Source organism: Phyllobates terribilis, unplaced genomic scaffold (assembly GCF_046119375.1).
Source record: "Phyllobates terribilis strain yellow unplaced genomic scaffold, ASM4611937v1 Scaffold_2__4_contigs__length_985480577, whole genome shotgun sequence".
Classification (NCBI taxonomy): domain Eukaryota; kingdom Metazoa; phylum Chordata; class Amphibia; order Anura; family Dendrobatidae; genus Phyllobates; species Phyllobates terribilis.
In genome coordinates, this window is record NW_027362762.1 from 797272989 (window position 1) to 797288024 (window position 15036).

General features: G+C 43.0%; 1 protein-coding gene across 2 annotated transcripts in view; it reads right to left on the reverse strand.

The window, feature by feature from the left end:
* BCLAF3 (BCLAF1 and THRAP3 family member 3) overlaps window positions 1-15036 on the reverse strand; it is a 123098-nt gene that overhangs the window by 69271 nt on the left and 38791 nt on the right. The window lies entirely within an intron of this gene.

The window sequence follows — 15036 nt, forward strand, 5'->3', positions numbered from 1 at the left end:
GGAACTAAACCTCAAGAGTCGCTTTTTCACGCCGCTGAGGATTAAGTGTATAGCGCCCCCCCCCAGTGGATGAAAATCCCGTGGTTGACAGCTGTATATGACAGCTGACAACCTGCGGCATCAGCTTCGACTGGTTTTAAACACCCCATAACTGCGTGGGCCGATGATTGCCATGGCATCATAAGGTCATCTGATGACCTCATGGTTTGGTGGCCTGTTAGATCCCCCTATAAGCAGGGTCTAACTGGCACTGTCAGTGAGAAACTGACAGGTCTCCGGCACTTCAGTACTTGAGAAACTGCAATGTATGTGACCAGTGATCTAAAGAAAAAATATTCATGTACCACAGTGGGACTAAATGAAAAAGTAAATAAAAAAGCGAAAAAAATATGTAAAAAAAAACCCAGACAGAAAAATCACAAAATCCCGTTTTGGCACTAAAAAAGCAGTGTTTGCGTTACAACAAAAATAAGTACACATAGTAGGTATCGCTTCGTCTGGAACAACCGATCTATAAAACTGTAATTTATTCCAAAAACTGTTATTTATTCCGTACACCGAACTAAAAAAAAAAAATTAACAAAAAACATACCAAAAATATCGCTTATTAAATCGCTCATTACATAAAAAACGATCCAAAGTCATATGTTTAAAAAAAAAAGTAGAAATGAAAACACTATATCGTCCTGCAAAAAACTAGCTCTAGTATAGCTCATTAGGCAAAAACAAAGTTACAGCTCCCAGAATATGACTGCAAAAACAAATACATTTTTGTAAAATATTGTTTTTAGTGTGCAAAAGTAGCAAAGCATAACAAAACACTATATACGGTAAATCTGGTATTGCTGTAATCATACTGATCCGAAGAATAAAACAGTCTTATCACTTTTATCGCACAATGAACGACGCAAAAAAAAACATGAATACAATAACTGAACTGCTAGTTTTTGTTCATCCTGCGTCTGAAAAAATGTGTACAGTTAGGTTCATATATATATATATATACATACATACATACATATATATACACACACACACACACACATATATATATACACATATATATATACATATATATACACACACATATATATATATATATATATATATATATATATATATATATATATATATATATATATATATATATATATATATATATATATAAAGTATATAACACTTTTTGATTTCTTTTTATACAGTTAGGTCCATATATATTTGGACAGAGACAACATTTTTCTAATTTTGGTTCTAGACATTACCACAAGGAATTTTAAACAAAACAATTCAGATGCAGTTGAAGTAAACATTTTATTTACAATTATTTAATTTGTCCAATTACTTTTGGTCCCTTTAAAAACAGGGTGGCACATGTTAAGGAGCTGAAACTCCTAAACCCTTCATCCAATTTTAATGTGGATACCCTCAAATGAAAGCTGAAAGTCTGAACTTCAACTGCATCTGAATTGTTTTGTTTAAAATTCATTGTGGTAATGTCTAGAACCAAAATTAGAAAAATGTTGTCTCTGTCCAAATATATATGGACCTAACTGTATAAAAAGAAATCAAAAAGTGTTATATACTCAAAGATTACCAAAAAATCTTCAACTCGTTGGCCAAAAAGTAAGCCCTCATGCATCTATGTTCGCCAAATAAAAAAAAGGTTACAGCTCTCTGAATATCGCGATGAAATAACTATTTTTCATAAAAAAAATAAAAATAATAATTTTAGTGTGTGATAGCAACAAAACATAAAATAAAACAAAACAAACTGGCATTGCTGTAATTGCACCAACCCAAAGAATGAAGCCTTCTTATCACTAATACCGCATGAAAAATGGTGTAAAAATAGGAACAATTCTCGTACTGCGTTTATTTGGCCTCCAAAAACAGGTGCAGTTCACATTTATCCTGTGCTCTCCGCTGAACGCTTACATCGGAGTTTCCATGTAAATCCCAAAGAACAGTGATTCAGACAAAACTCCCGACAGAACCCCACACTATATAATGAGGCAGATGTTGTCACTTTGGACTCCGTCTGGTTTTTGCTCCAGTGGCGTCCTATCATTTCAGGAGTTCTGCAAGCTCTGCAAGGCTGCGGTGCTAACCACTGAGCCACTGTGCTGCCCACATTTTCTCCTATTACACCTTGTTTGAATTAAAACTTTGAGGCTAAAGTAAAATTTTAGCGGAAACCCTAAGTTTTTCGATTTCACGACCCAATGTTAGACAATTCTGTGATGTAGTTTGTGAGTTAAAAATGCTCATTTCACCAATAGATGAATTCCCTATGGAGTTTGGCTTGCTAAATGGAGTCACTGGTGGGTGTTTCTGCTTTTTTGGCACCTCTGTATCTCTGCAAATGCAACACAGTGTCCAAATTTAAGCTCCAAAAATTAAATAGCGCTGTTTGCTTTCAGAGTTTTCCCATGTGGCCGAACATTAGTTTTTGACCACATAAAGCATCACTATGTTCACGAGAAATTGCATAACAAACGATAGGTTCCATTATCTACTATTGCTCATGTAAATTATAAATTTGGTGCTAAAACAGTACTTTAGTGCAATTTTCTGATTTCACATCTAAGGTTATGTGCCCACGATGCTAAATTGATGCGGATTTTTCCTGAGCGTTTCTGCCTCTCCCTGGCAGAAAAAACGCATGCGTATTTTAAATGCGTTTTTTCTGGCAGGGAGAAGCGTTTTTTAAACATTTTTGCATGCGTTTTTTCAAGCGCTTTTCCAAGTGATTTTGAGCATCACTTGGAAAAGTGCTTGACAAGTTGGTCACACTATATAAATCCATGCAACTGGCACGGATTTATATGGTGTGACCAACTTAGATGCTTTAGGCTGTGTGCCCACGATGCGTTTTTTAAGCGTTTCCACAGCGGCAAAAACGCTGCAGAAACGCTTAAAAAACACATGGTAGAAGGCCTGCTATGGTCCGCAATGATAATCTGCTTGTGCTGTGCACATGCTGCGGAAATTTCCACTGCGAATTATCATTGCGGAAAAAAACGCAGCACTACCAATTATTTTGCGGAAGCAAAGCGTTTTCGCTGCCATTGACTTGCATTAGAACGCGCCAATTCCGCAAGACTGCATCTGTACTTGCGTAATTGGTGCGTTCTAATGTGCGGATGGTACCCGGGTGTGGAGGACAGGAGACTCTCCTCCACACCCAGGTACCATTAAAAGCTGTAAAAAAAAGAATAAAATAAAAAATAAAGATTATATTCACCTTCCGAAGGCCCCCGGACTCCTTCCCTGTGCTTGCCTGCAGATCGCGCAGGACTGAAGGACCTGCGGTGACGTCACAGTCATGTGACGGCAGGTCCTTCAGTACAGGGCACTGAGATCTGCCGGCAGCCAGCACAGAAGCGCAGCAAGACTGCAGGGGCCATCGGAAGGCAAGTATAGATTTATTTTTTATTTTTTGACATTCTCTCGGGTAACACTATATAAATCCATGCCATTTGCATGGATTTATATAGTTTGACCGAGTTGTCAAGCACTTTCCAAGTGATGCTAAAATTGCTTGAAAAAGTGCTTGATAACCCGCATGCGGAAATGCATGTCCCTGGCAGGAAAACGCATGTACAATCGGCATGCGTTTTTTTTTCTGCCAGGGAGATGCAGAAACGCTCAGGAAAAATCCTGAGCATTTCTGCATCGTGGGCACATAGCCTTAAATGCAGCATCAATAGTATAAAAAAAAAAAAAAAAAAGAATTAAAACGTAAAAAATAAAAAACATTATACTTACCTCTCCGGCGGCATCTTCTGTCCTCGGCGTCCCGCGGTGTTCTGAAAAGGACCTGCAGCGACCGCCGAGGACAGAGGACGCCACCGGAGAGGTAAGTATAATGTTTTTCTTTTATTTTTTAATTCTTTAATTTTACTAATGGTACCCGGGTCGGATGAGAGTCTCCTCTTCTCCAGACCCGGGTACCATCCGCGCATTGAACCGTATAACATCCGCATGTATACATGCGGATGCTATGCGGTTCAATGCAAGTCAATGGCGGCGATTTCGCACAACAAATGGTTGTGCCGCAGATTTTTACACAATGATAATACGCAGTGGAAATTTCCGCAGCATGTGCACAGCAGATGCGGATTATCATTGGGAAACATGGCAGACAACTTAACAAGCGTTTTTAAGGTGTTTTCGCGCCGGAAATGCTGCCGCGGAAACGCATTAAATCTGCATCGTGGGCACACAGCCTAAATGTCATAACATTTTGTGAATCGCCTGTAGGCTAAAAATGCTCACTATACCATTAGATGAATTCCTTGAGGGGTCTAGTTTCCAAAATGGGGTCACTTGGGGGTTTCTGCTGTTTTGGCATGTCAGAGGGTCAGCAATTGTGACATGGCGTTCACAAACTATCCCGGCCAAACTTACGCTCCAAAAATCAAATAGCGCTCTTTCCCTTCCGAGCCCTGCCATGTGCACAAACAGCAGTTTTTGACCACTTATCAAGTATCATCGCGTTTGGGAGAAATTGCGTAACAAACTATGGGGTCCATTTTCACATTCATAGGAATGCTTGTTCCCAACTATCAACTCGCCCAAACAGTCCGGTAATCACCTGACAAACCAGCAAAATGCTCATTTGTCGGGTGCAATGATTTTTAAACTTGCTTTAATATCATAGTTCCCAGCAGCAAATAATTTTGTGTAAACTAGATAAGTGTTGCTGAGAACAATTATATTCTATGTGGAAAGAAAGATCGTATTAACGATCATTCTGTGCACATAGAACTATATTGGGGGTGTCTATACTGGGTATTAAACGGATGCCGATTGGCTTGCATGTTGTACGGCTTAGGACTGGCCCACAGGAGACCAGGAGAATCCTCCGGTGGGCTCCTGTGCAGGAGTGGGACACCACCCTCTCATGTGAACAGTACTTATCACTATACACTTGAATCACTATGTACAGACAAAGGCAGCATCTTATTCATTTAACAATCTACCCAGTTCATTGTTATATAAATTTGTGATAATAGGAAGATAATGTCACATTTTGATGTAGGTAAAAAGTGGGGACCTGGAGTGAATCCGGGGGAGCCCTTTGCACCCCAGTCTGACACGGATGTCGTATAATGCCTGTAATCTGCACATCTAAATGTCCCATTATGTGACCTCACCCATACTTATTAAGAAAGCTCTCCATAGCATCCATAACATTTTGAGGACACCCTTCCCTACAAACCTCTGGGTATCTTCACACATTCTGTATTTCCACATAGATTTGCACACAGGGAACCTGCAGCATAATACAGTATAAGGCTATGTGCCCACGATGCAGAAATGCTCAGGATTTTTTCCTGAGCGTTTCTGCATCTCCCTGGCAGAAAAAAACGCATGTGGATTGTACATGCGGATTGTACATGCTTTTTCCTGCCAGGGACATGCGAAGTGAAGCGTTCTTCACTTGCATTTCCGCATGCGGGTTGACAAGCGCTTTCCAAGCGATTTTAGCATCACTTGGAAAGTGCTTGTCAACTTGGTCACACTATATAAATCCATGAAAACGGCATGGATTTACAGTGCTGGCCAAAAGTATTGGCACACCTGCAATTCTGTCAGATAATACTCAGTTTCTTCCTGAAAACGATAGCAATCACAAATTCTTTGGTATTATTCTCTTCATTTAATTTGTCTTCAATGATAAAAACACAAAAAGAATTGTCCTAAAGCCAAATTGGATATAATTCCACACCAAACCTAAAAGAGGGGGTGGACAAAAGTATTGGCACCCTTTGAAAAATCATGTGATGCTTCTCTAATTCGTGTAATTAACAGCACCTGTAACTTACCTGTGGCACCTAACAGATGTTGGCAATAACTAAATCACACTTGCAGCCAGTTAACATGGATTAAAGTTGACTCAACCTCTGTCCTGTGTCCTTGTGTGTACCACATTGAGTATGGAGAAAAGAAAGAAGACCAAAGAACTGTCTGAGGACTTGAGAAACCAAATTGTGAAGAAGCATGAGCAATCTCAAGGCTACAAGTCCATCTCCAAAGACCTGAATGTTCCTGTGTCTTCCGTGCGCAGTGTCATCAAGAAGTTTAAAGCCCATGGCACTGTGGCTAACCTCCCTAGATGTGGCCGGAAAAGAAAAATTGACGAGAGATTTCAACGCAAGATTGTGCGGATGGTGGATAAAGAACCTTGACTAACATCCAAACAAGTTCAAGCTGCCCTGCAGTCCGAGGGTACAACATTGTCAACCCGTACTATCCGTCGACGTCTGAATGAAAATGGACTGTATGGTAGGATACCCAGGAAGACCCCACTTCTTACCCCGAGACATAAAAAAGCCAGGCTGGAGTTTGCCAAAACTTACCTGAGAAAGCCTAAAACGTTTTGGAAGAATGTTCTCTGGTCAGATGAGACAAAAGTAGAGCTTTTTGGGAAAAAGCATCAACATAGAGTGTACAGGAAAAAAAAAAGAGGCATTCAAAGAAAAGAATACGGTCCCTACAGTCAAACATGGCGGAGGTTCCCTGATGTTTTGGGGTTGCTTTGCTGCCCTTGGCACTGGGCTGCTTGACCGTGTGCATGGCATTATGAAGTCTGAAGACTACCAACAAATTTTTCAGCATAATGTAGGGCCCAGTGTGAGAAAGCTGTGTCTCCCTCAGAGGTCACGGGTCTTCCAGCAGGACAATGACCCAAAACACACTTCCAAAAGCACTATAAAATGGTTTGAGAGAAAGCACTGGAGACTTCTAAGGTGGCCAGCAATGAGTCCAGACCTGAATCCCATAGAACACCTGTGGAGAGATCTCAAAATGGCAGTTTGGAGCAGGCACCCTTCAAATATCAGGGACCTGGAGCAGTTTGCCAAAGAAGAATGGTCTACAATTCCAGCAGAGCATTGTAAGAAACTCATTGATGGTTACTGGAAGCGGTTGTCCGCAGTTATTTTGGCTAAAGGTTGTGCAACCAAGTATTAGGCTGAGGGTGCCAATACTTTTGTCCGGCCCTTATTTAGAGTTTTGTGTGAAATGATCAATGATTTGATTTTTGATTCATTCTCTTTTGTGTTTTTTCCTTGCAAGCAAATTAAATGAAGAGAATAATACCAAAGAATTTGTGATTGCAATCATTTTCAGGAAGAAACTGAGTATTATCTGACAGAATTGCAGGGGTGCCAATACTTTTGGCCAGCACTGTATATAGTGTGACCCTTGAGAATGTCAAAAAATAAAAAAATAAATATATACTTACCCTCCGATGGCCCGCGCTGTCTTGCTTCGCTCGGTCCCGACTGCCGGCAGCGGTAGACTGAAGGACCTGCCGACGTCAGCGTCGCGTGACGCGTCACATGACTCTGACGTCAGCGCAGGTCCTTCATTCCATCGCGAAGTGCCGGGAAGCAAGGAGGAGCGCATCGGGGGCCGCCAGAAGGTAATTATATATTTATTTTTTATTTTATTCTTTTTTTTACAGCTTTTTTAATGGTACCTGGGTGTGGAGGAGAGTCTCCTGTCCTCCACACCCGGGTACCATCCGCACATTAGAACGCGACAATTACGCAAATACAGATGCAGTCTTGCGGAATTAGCACGTTCTAATGCAAGTCAATGGCGGCGAAAACGCAGCGCTTCCGCAAAATTAATGGACATGCTGCGGATTTTTGAGCGCAGCATAAACGCTGTGGAAAAATCCGCAGCATGGGCATTGAAAGTGCGGAATTGCATTGGAGACCATGGGGGAAGGTTTACCAAGCGTTTCCCAAGAGTTTACGCTGTGGAAATTCTGCAGCATAAACGCTTGAAAAATGCATCGTGGGCACACAGCCTTACTGTATCACAGAATATATCTTTGTTGAAAATCCACAGATTTCACCCTTAAGACCACGTTCACCACTACTGTATTTATCACCCACTACTATATTATACAGATTAACTTCATGTGTTGTACAGTCACGTGCCACATCACATACATGCCAGTCACACACTACACAAGTGCCGCATACAAGCCTGTCACACATGACACATACACACCAGTCACACACTATACACGTGCCACATACAGGTGCTTCTCACTAAATTTGAATATCATCAAAAAGTTAATTTATTTCAGTTCTTCAATACAAAAAGTGACACTCATATTATATAGAGTCATTAAAAACAGAGTGATCTATTTCAAAGTGTTTATTTCTGTTAATGTTGATGATTATGGCTTACAGCCAATGAAAACACAAAAGTCATTATCTCAGTAAAGTAGAATACTATATAACACCAGCTTGAAAAATGAGTTTAAAATCCGAAATATTGACCTACTGAAATGTATGTTCAGTAAATGCACACAATACTTGGTCGGGCTCCTTTTGCATCAATTACTGCATCAATGCAGCGTGGCATGGAGGCGATCAGCCTGTGGCACTGCTGAGGTGTTATGGAAGACCAGGTTGTGTCGATAGCAGCCTTCAGCTTGTCTGCATTGTTGGGTCTGGTGTCTCTCATCTTCCTCTTGACAATACCTCTATAATAGATTCTCTATGGGGTTAAGGTCAGGCGAGTTTGCTGCCAATCAAGCACAGTGATACTATTGTTTTTAAACCAGGTATTGGTACTTTTGGCAGTGTGGACAGGTGCCAAGTCCTGCTGGAGAATGACATTTCCATCTCCAAAAAGCAGAGGGAGGCATGAAGTGCTCTAAAATTTCCTGGTAGACGGCTGCGCTGACTTTGGTCTTGATAAAACACAGTGGACCTACACCAGCAGATGACATGGCTCCCCAAACCATCACTGATTGTGGAAACTTCACACTAGACCTCAAGCAGCTTGGATTGTGGCCTCTCCACTCTCCCTCCAGACTCTAGGACCTTGATTTCCAAATGAAATGCAAAATTTACTTTCATCTGAAAACACCTTGGACCACTGAGCAACAGTTCAGGTCTTTTTCTCCTTGGCCCAGGTAAGACGCTTCTGGTGTTGTCTATTGGTCATGAGTGGCTTGATACAAGGAATGCGACACTTGTAGCCCATGTCCTGGATACGTCTGTGTGTGGTGGCTCTTGAAGCAATGACTCCAGCAGCAGTCCACTCCTTGTGAATCTCCCCCAAAATTTTTTAATGGCCTTTTCTTAACAATCCTTTCAAGGCTGCGGTTATTCCGGTTGCTTGTGCACCTTTTTCTACCACACTTTTTCCTTCCACTCAACTTTCCATTAATATGCTTGGATACGGCACTCTGTGAACAGCCAGCTTCTTTAGCAATGACCTTTTGTGGCTTACCCTCCTTGTGGAGTGTGTCAATTACAACCTTCTGGACTTCTGTCAAGTCAGCAGTCTTCCCCATGATTGTGGAGCCTACTGAAACAGACGAAGGGACCTTTTTAAACGCTTAGGAAGCCTTTGCAGGTGTTTTTTGTTAATTATTCTAATTTACTGAGATAATGACTTGTGTTTTCATTGGCTGTAAGCCATAATCATCAACATTAACAGAAATAAACACTTGCAATAGATCACTCTGTTTGTAATGACTCTATATAATATATGAGTTTCACTTTTTGTATTGAAGAACCAAAATCAATTAATTTTTTGATAATATTCTAACTTAGTGAGAAGCACTTGTACATGCCATTCACATACTAGACATGAGCAGCATACACTGCTCAACTAAGCCACGCTCCTTCTATATCAGGCTCCACCCATTCACCAGTTAAGCCCCACCCCCTCATGTAATGACTGCCAACATATTTGCACCGTGCTTTAGCTATATTGCCCTGTACTATGGGCCAACATGAGCCCCCTCTCTTGCTGGGCTCATGAGAAGCTGCCCCTTCCCTTATGTTTGTATTCGGCCATCCTCCCAAAACTATCCACTGCCAGTAAGTGTGTGGGTGATGTGCCCTCATTCCTTTAGTGGTGATATTGGCAGTGTAGGAGAGGTCCTCAGTCTCCCCTAACTGAACATGGTCCCTCTTCAACACCACTCATATAACCCCTAAATGACTTTGCTCCGAACACCTCAACAACGAAGCTGTGGAGTTTAGGGGACCCGGGGAAATACTGGCACCTGAGCTTGCCTAACATTATACTTACCGACAATGCAATGCGGCAGCAGGCGGCTTCTTGTTTCTCCCTAGGTCAGCGGTCCACCAATAACCGCACAGCTCCAGACCTGAGAGGGTGGAGTCAGAGAGGAAATACAACCCTGAGCCTGGTTGGCTGATTTGTAGCCTGTGTCAGGCTGAATGACGGGAGCATAACTCTGCAGGTTTTACAACCTGGGAAAGAGCGGTGACAGCAATCAAGTGACCAGAGCAGGCAGTGATCTGCTCAGTCTGAAGTGAGCTGGAGTGGTTCAGGATGTATAACTGCATCACTGCTGTCCTGGGTTGTCCAGAGAACGGTGAGCAGTTAACAGTAAGTGAACTGCCGGAATGCAGTGGCTGCCAGGGCCCACCGGAGGATTCTCCAGTACCCCCATGGGCCAGTCTGACACTACCTTATAACGCAGTAACGAAATAAAACAATGTTTGAAAAATGATGCTGACATAAAGTAGACATATGGAAAATGTTATTTATTAACCATTTTGTGTGGTATGACTATACTATCTGGTTTAAGGGTAAAAGCATTCAAAGTTTGAAAATGGATAATTTTTCCAAATTTTTATCAAATTTCAGATATTTTCACAAAAAGGTAAAAATGTATGGACTTAAATTTACTGCTAATACAAAGTACAATGTGTAACAAAAAAAACAAACAATCAGAATCACCAGGATATATAGAAGCGTTCCAGAGTTATCATCACATACAGTGATTCTGGTCAGATTTGAAAAATGAGGCGGTCATCAAAGGGGTTGTCCGCTCCAAACAGAGAAGTCTGCAGTCACTCTGTGTGACTGCAGACTTGTGCGCTGCGGGGATTCGCCTGCTTCTGAGCCGTATATATGCTTTATGCAGTCCAGACTTATCATTTTGGACCGGACAACCCCTTTAAGGTTAAAAATTGGCTCTGTCACTGAGGGATTAATTTTGGTTTTGTTTCAAGGGCAGCATTAATGAATTCATGTTTATAGATCCGCTTCTATAGCGTAATGCACCTGGAAAACTGCAGATGATGCAAGTGGATGTGTTCTCCAAGGGAACACAATTTAGGGAAGATTTTAAAAGTCAAACAGTTGAAAACTGAGCAAATTTTGGAATTTTCTATAGATTTAGTCCTGTATACCACATGTAAACAATATGCCTTTGTAGAGATTGGCTTTATATTTTTTTCAAATTAGTAATTTATTAAAAATTAACTATCTAACATACAAAATGTAACATACCTGGCGGCGTCCTTGCATGGTGGTCCATCTCCCACTGTGCAAGAGGGCGCACTTGATCTCCTGTCCAGAATGTCTCTCTGGCTTCCCTCCATGCTGTCTGTTTGTGTCTGTTTCTGCTGCTTAAGGGCGGCGCCCGATCACTTCCTGCCTTTTGTACCTGCTGTGGGTCACACCCCTTGTGCGTCCTCAGCCTATTGCTGTCTGTCACTTGGTATATAGCTCAGCAGCTCCCTTCTATCCCTGCCTGAGCATAGTGTTTCCTTCAGTGTGTGCTTGCACTCTGAAGGTGCCAGGTCCCGTCTCTTGTCTCCTGCTTTTTGTATCAGTTCCCGTGTCTGAACTGAGTCCTGTATGTCTCCTGCTTTGCGGTATCAGCTCCCGTGTCTGAACTGTGTCCTGTATGTCTCCTGCTTTGCGGTATCCGCTCCCGTGTCTGAACTGTGTCCTGTATGTCTCCTGCTTTGCGGTATCAGCTCCCGTGTCTGAACTGAGTCCTGTATGTCTCCTGCTTTGCGGTATCAGCTCCCGTGTCTGAACTGACTCCTTTCTGTGTTCTCTTGTCTGTCCTGTCTGAACACGCTCCTAGCCTGTTCCTCTCGCCTTCTAGTGGCCGATTTGCTAGACCCGCTCCTGCGTCTGGTCTGTCCTGTCTGAACACGCTCCTTGCCTGTTCGTTCCGCCTTCTAGTGGCCGATTTCCTAGACCCGCTCCTGCGTCTGGTCTGTCCTGTCTGAACACGCTCCTTGCCTGTTCGTTCCGCCTTCTAGTGGCCGATTTCCTAGACCCGCTCCTGCATCTGGTCTGTCCTGTCTGAACACGCTCCTTGCCTGTTCGTTCCGCCTCTCTGGGGGCCGTATTCCCAGACCCGCTCCTGTATCCCTCTGCAGTGTCGGTCTCCTCCGTACACTCAGTTCCAGTCTGAACTCTCTCCTGTCCTTTACCTGTTTTGCCTCTATGTCCGTTCCCTTCCTTTTTCTGCAGAGTCTGAACTCGTACCTAACTCCTGCTTGTTGTCTCTGCAAGTACTGTGTGAGTATCTGGCTCTGTCTTTCCCTTCCTGTCTGTTCCGTGTGAACAGAGCCCTGTCCTCCCTGCTCAGCCTTGTCTGCACTCTAGCTGTGCTTGCCTGTAACCCTCTGCCTGTATTGTTCCTGAGTCCCGGTGTGTACTGGGTCCTATCCCGCCTGTGTTCCTACCTGCTAGTGCCTCCCTGTCTGCACTCTAGCTGTGCTTGCCTTTACCCCCCTGCCTGCATACCCGCCTGCCTGCATACCAGTCGTGCCTGCCTATACCCTCCAGTCTGTGTGCCAGCCTACCAGCCTGTTCCTGTATTCCCCTGTGTGGGTCAACAGCCGTGTCCGGGGTCTGTCCTGGAGTAGCACCTGGTCCCTCTGCTCGGTTCCTCCTTGGTGCACTGGCGTCGTGCGACCCTGGTCGGATCGGGTGAATACTTAGTCACGCCCCTCCAGGCATTCACTCTCCGGCACGGTCCAGTGGAATCACTACCAATCACACGCACACGCCGCTTAGCCCGGGCGTGTGCATAACACAAAAAAGGACTATTAAACTCTCATATTCAATCTTTTCTTGCTGCCTCCCTTCCTTCTTCCCCGAGAAAGGCAGGCTAGATATTCTATCACACAGAAAAAAAAAAGTCTTGAAATATCCCTATTAGAAAAGCACAAGAATATTAAATGGGTGATGCAACCTAGCACAGATGGTACCGGGCTGTACTCATGACAGCTTACTATATTCTGTCCCTCCAATTAACAGAGCTAAGCAGAAGATGCCCTTGACGGAGACAAATCAGCATCAATTCAAGGCTTAGCCATGGAAACCTAGCTCAGCTACACCAAAAAGAAATATGCACAAAGTTTTATCACAGCTGGGATCCATCCTCTGGTTAGTGGCGCCTGGACATGGTGGACAGTATATGAAGTGTGAACATATGGCTCGGTCACATGTGCTTAGCAATGAAGGACCAAAAATGATACACAGGAGTCTTTTTTTGTGTAAAGCCCCCGTCACACTAAGCGAGATCGCTAGCGAGATCGTTGCTGAGTCACAAGTTTTGTGACGCAACAGCGACCTCAGTAGCGATCTCGCTACGTTTGACACTTAGCAGCGACCAGGCCCCTTCTGTGAGATCGCTGGTCGCGTCGGAATGGTCTGAACATTTCTTTGATCGTTGCGGTCCCGCTGGGTAGCATGTATCGGTGTGTTTCACACGTTACCAACGACCTTGTTGACGACTCAGACACAGAAACACATAGGCGTGCATCGTTATACAGATCGTTGCGGGTCGCCGCATCGTTGCAGCGTCGTTGGGAAGATCTGACTGTTTGACATCTCACCAGCGACCACATAGTGACGAAGCAACGATCCCTGACAGGTTGTATCGTTGTCGGGATCGCTGTAGCGTCGCTTAGTGTGACGGGGCCTTAAGCCTTCCCAGACAAGAGGGGTCAAACGACAAGAAAAATGCTCACTACTTCTGGAACCCACTTGGTGCTTCACAGAATCAGGGCTCGTTCAGACAAGCGTATTATACGGATGTGTGCTGTCTGAGTTAAAGCACCACTTCAGCGTTTTTCTCTTTATTTCAGTGCTGGAGTGGTGGCACTAATGTAAGTTGTAACATGCTGGAGTGGTGCTTTAAAATAGCACACTGACCAATGTTATTAAATTGGAATTTTCAGATGACAGTTTTTGCACATGGATGGACTGTTCAGAAAAATAAAAATAAATCGCGGTGTGCACTATTCTCTTCCGTATATCAGATGAGACTCGCCCATTCATGTTTATGGGTGCACAAAAAAAAAAAAAAAAAAAAACATATCCTATACAGATCGTCCTTACTGCATCTGATTTTTACACGTACATTGCAATGCTTAGCGAGAAACTATCGGTTTAATTTTCATTACAGAAGTCAGTAATACACATATTGTATATAGATATATTATGTATCATATATATTATCAGGGAAATCTGCTTCTTTCTCAGCCAGGCCTGAGCATTCATTCTCAAAAGTCTCAATTCAAGGGTAAAACCGATTTTCCCATTACTGAGATAGGAGATGACAGCTGCTACTGATAAGATTTGGGACAGGGGAGGAGGGAGAAGCGCTTCCTTTATACGGATGTAAAGAGCAGACAATTGTCCTAGTTTTCTGGATGAAAATCAGACGATTCTCCAGAAGCTCATTGACCTGGCCTAAAGGCTCGTTTAGACGAGTGTATAATGGGTCCATGTGCACCACGGACTGACATTATAGCCAGTGTGCCAGCTCACATTACTGATTTTTCACACGAACCGTCTGTCTGCTTGGGAAAAAAATTGCAGCATGCGTTATTTGGATCCGTTTTACAGAGAAGAATAATTCATGCAATGTAAAGGCAGTGTGTGGCCCGATTTTCAATATGGCCTTCTGAAAAAGGTCTAGGGGAAACAAATACTGGATTAGGTAACTATCAAAAACTATAAGCGGTTTTACCACAACTTGGTGCAATTTTCAGCCACACATTCTTTACTGCTGAAGAATGTAAAATAGAGGAGTTTCACTGGTAAAAACAATGGCCCAAATTCATTAAGACTAGCGCGATAGAAACCAGTGTCTTTAAACGCATAGTGGGCATAAGAATTCACCACTTTGCTTGGACAGTTAAACACAGTTTTTCTACAAAACAAAAAAACTGCAGCAGAAAAAAAAACAGAGTAATTACACTA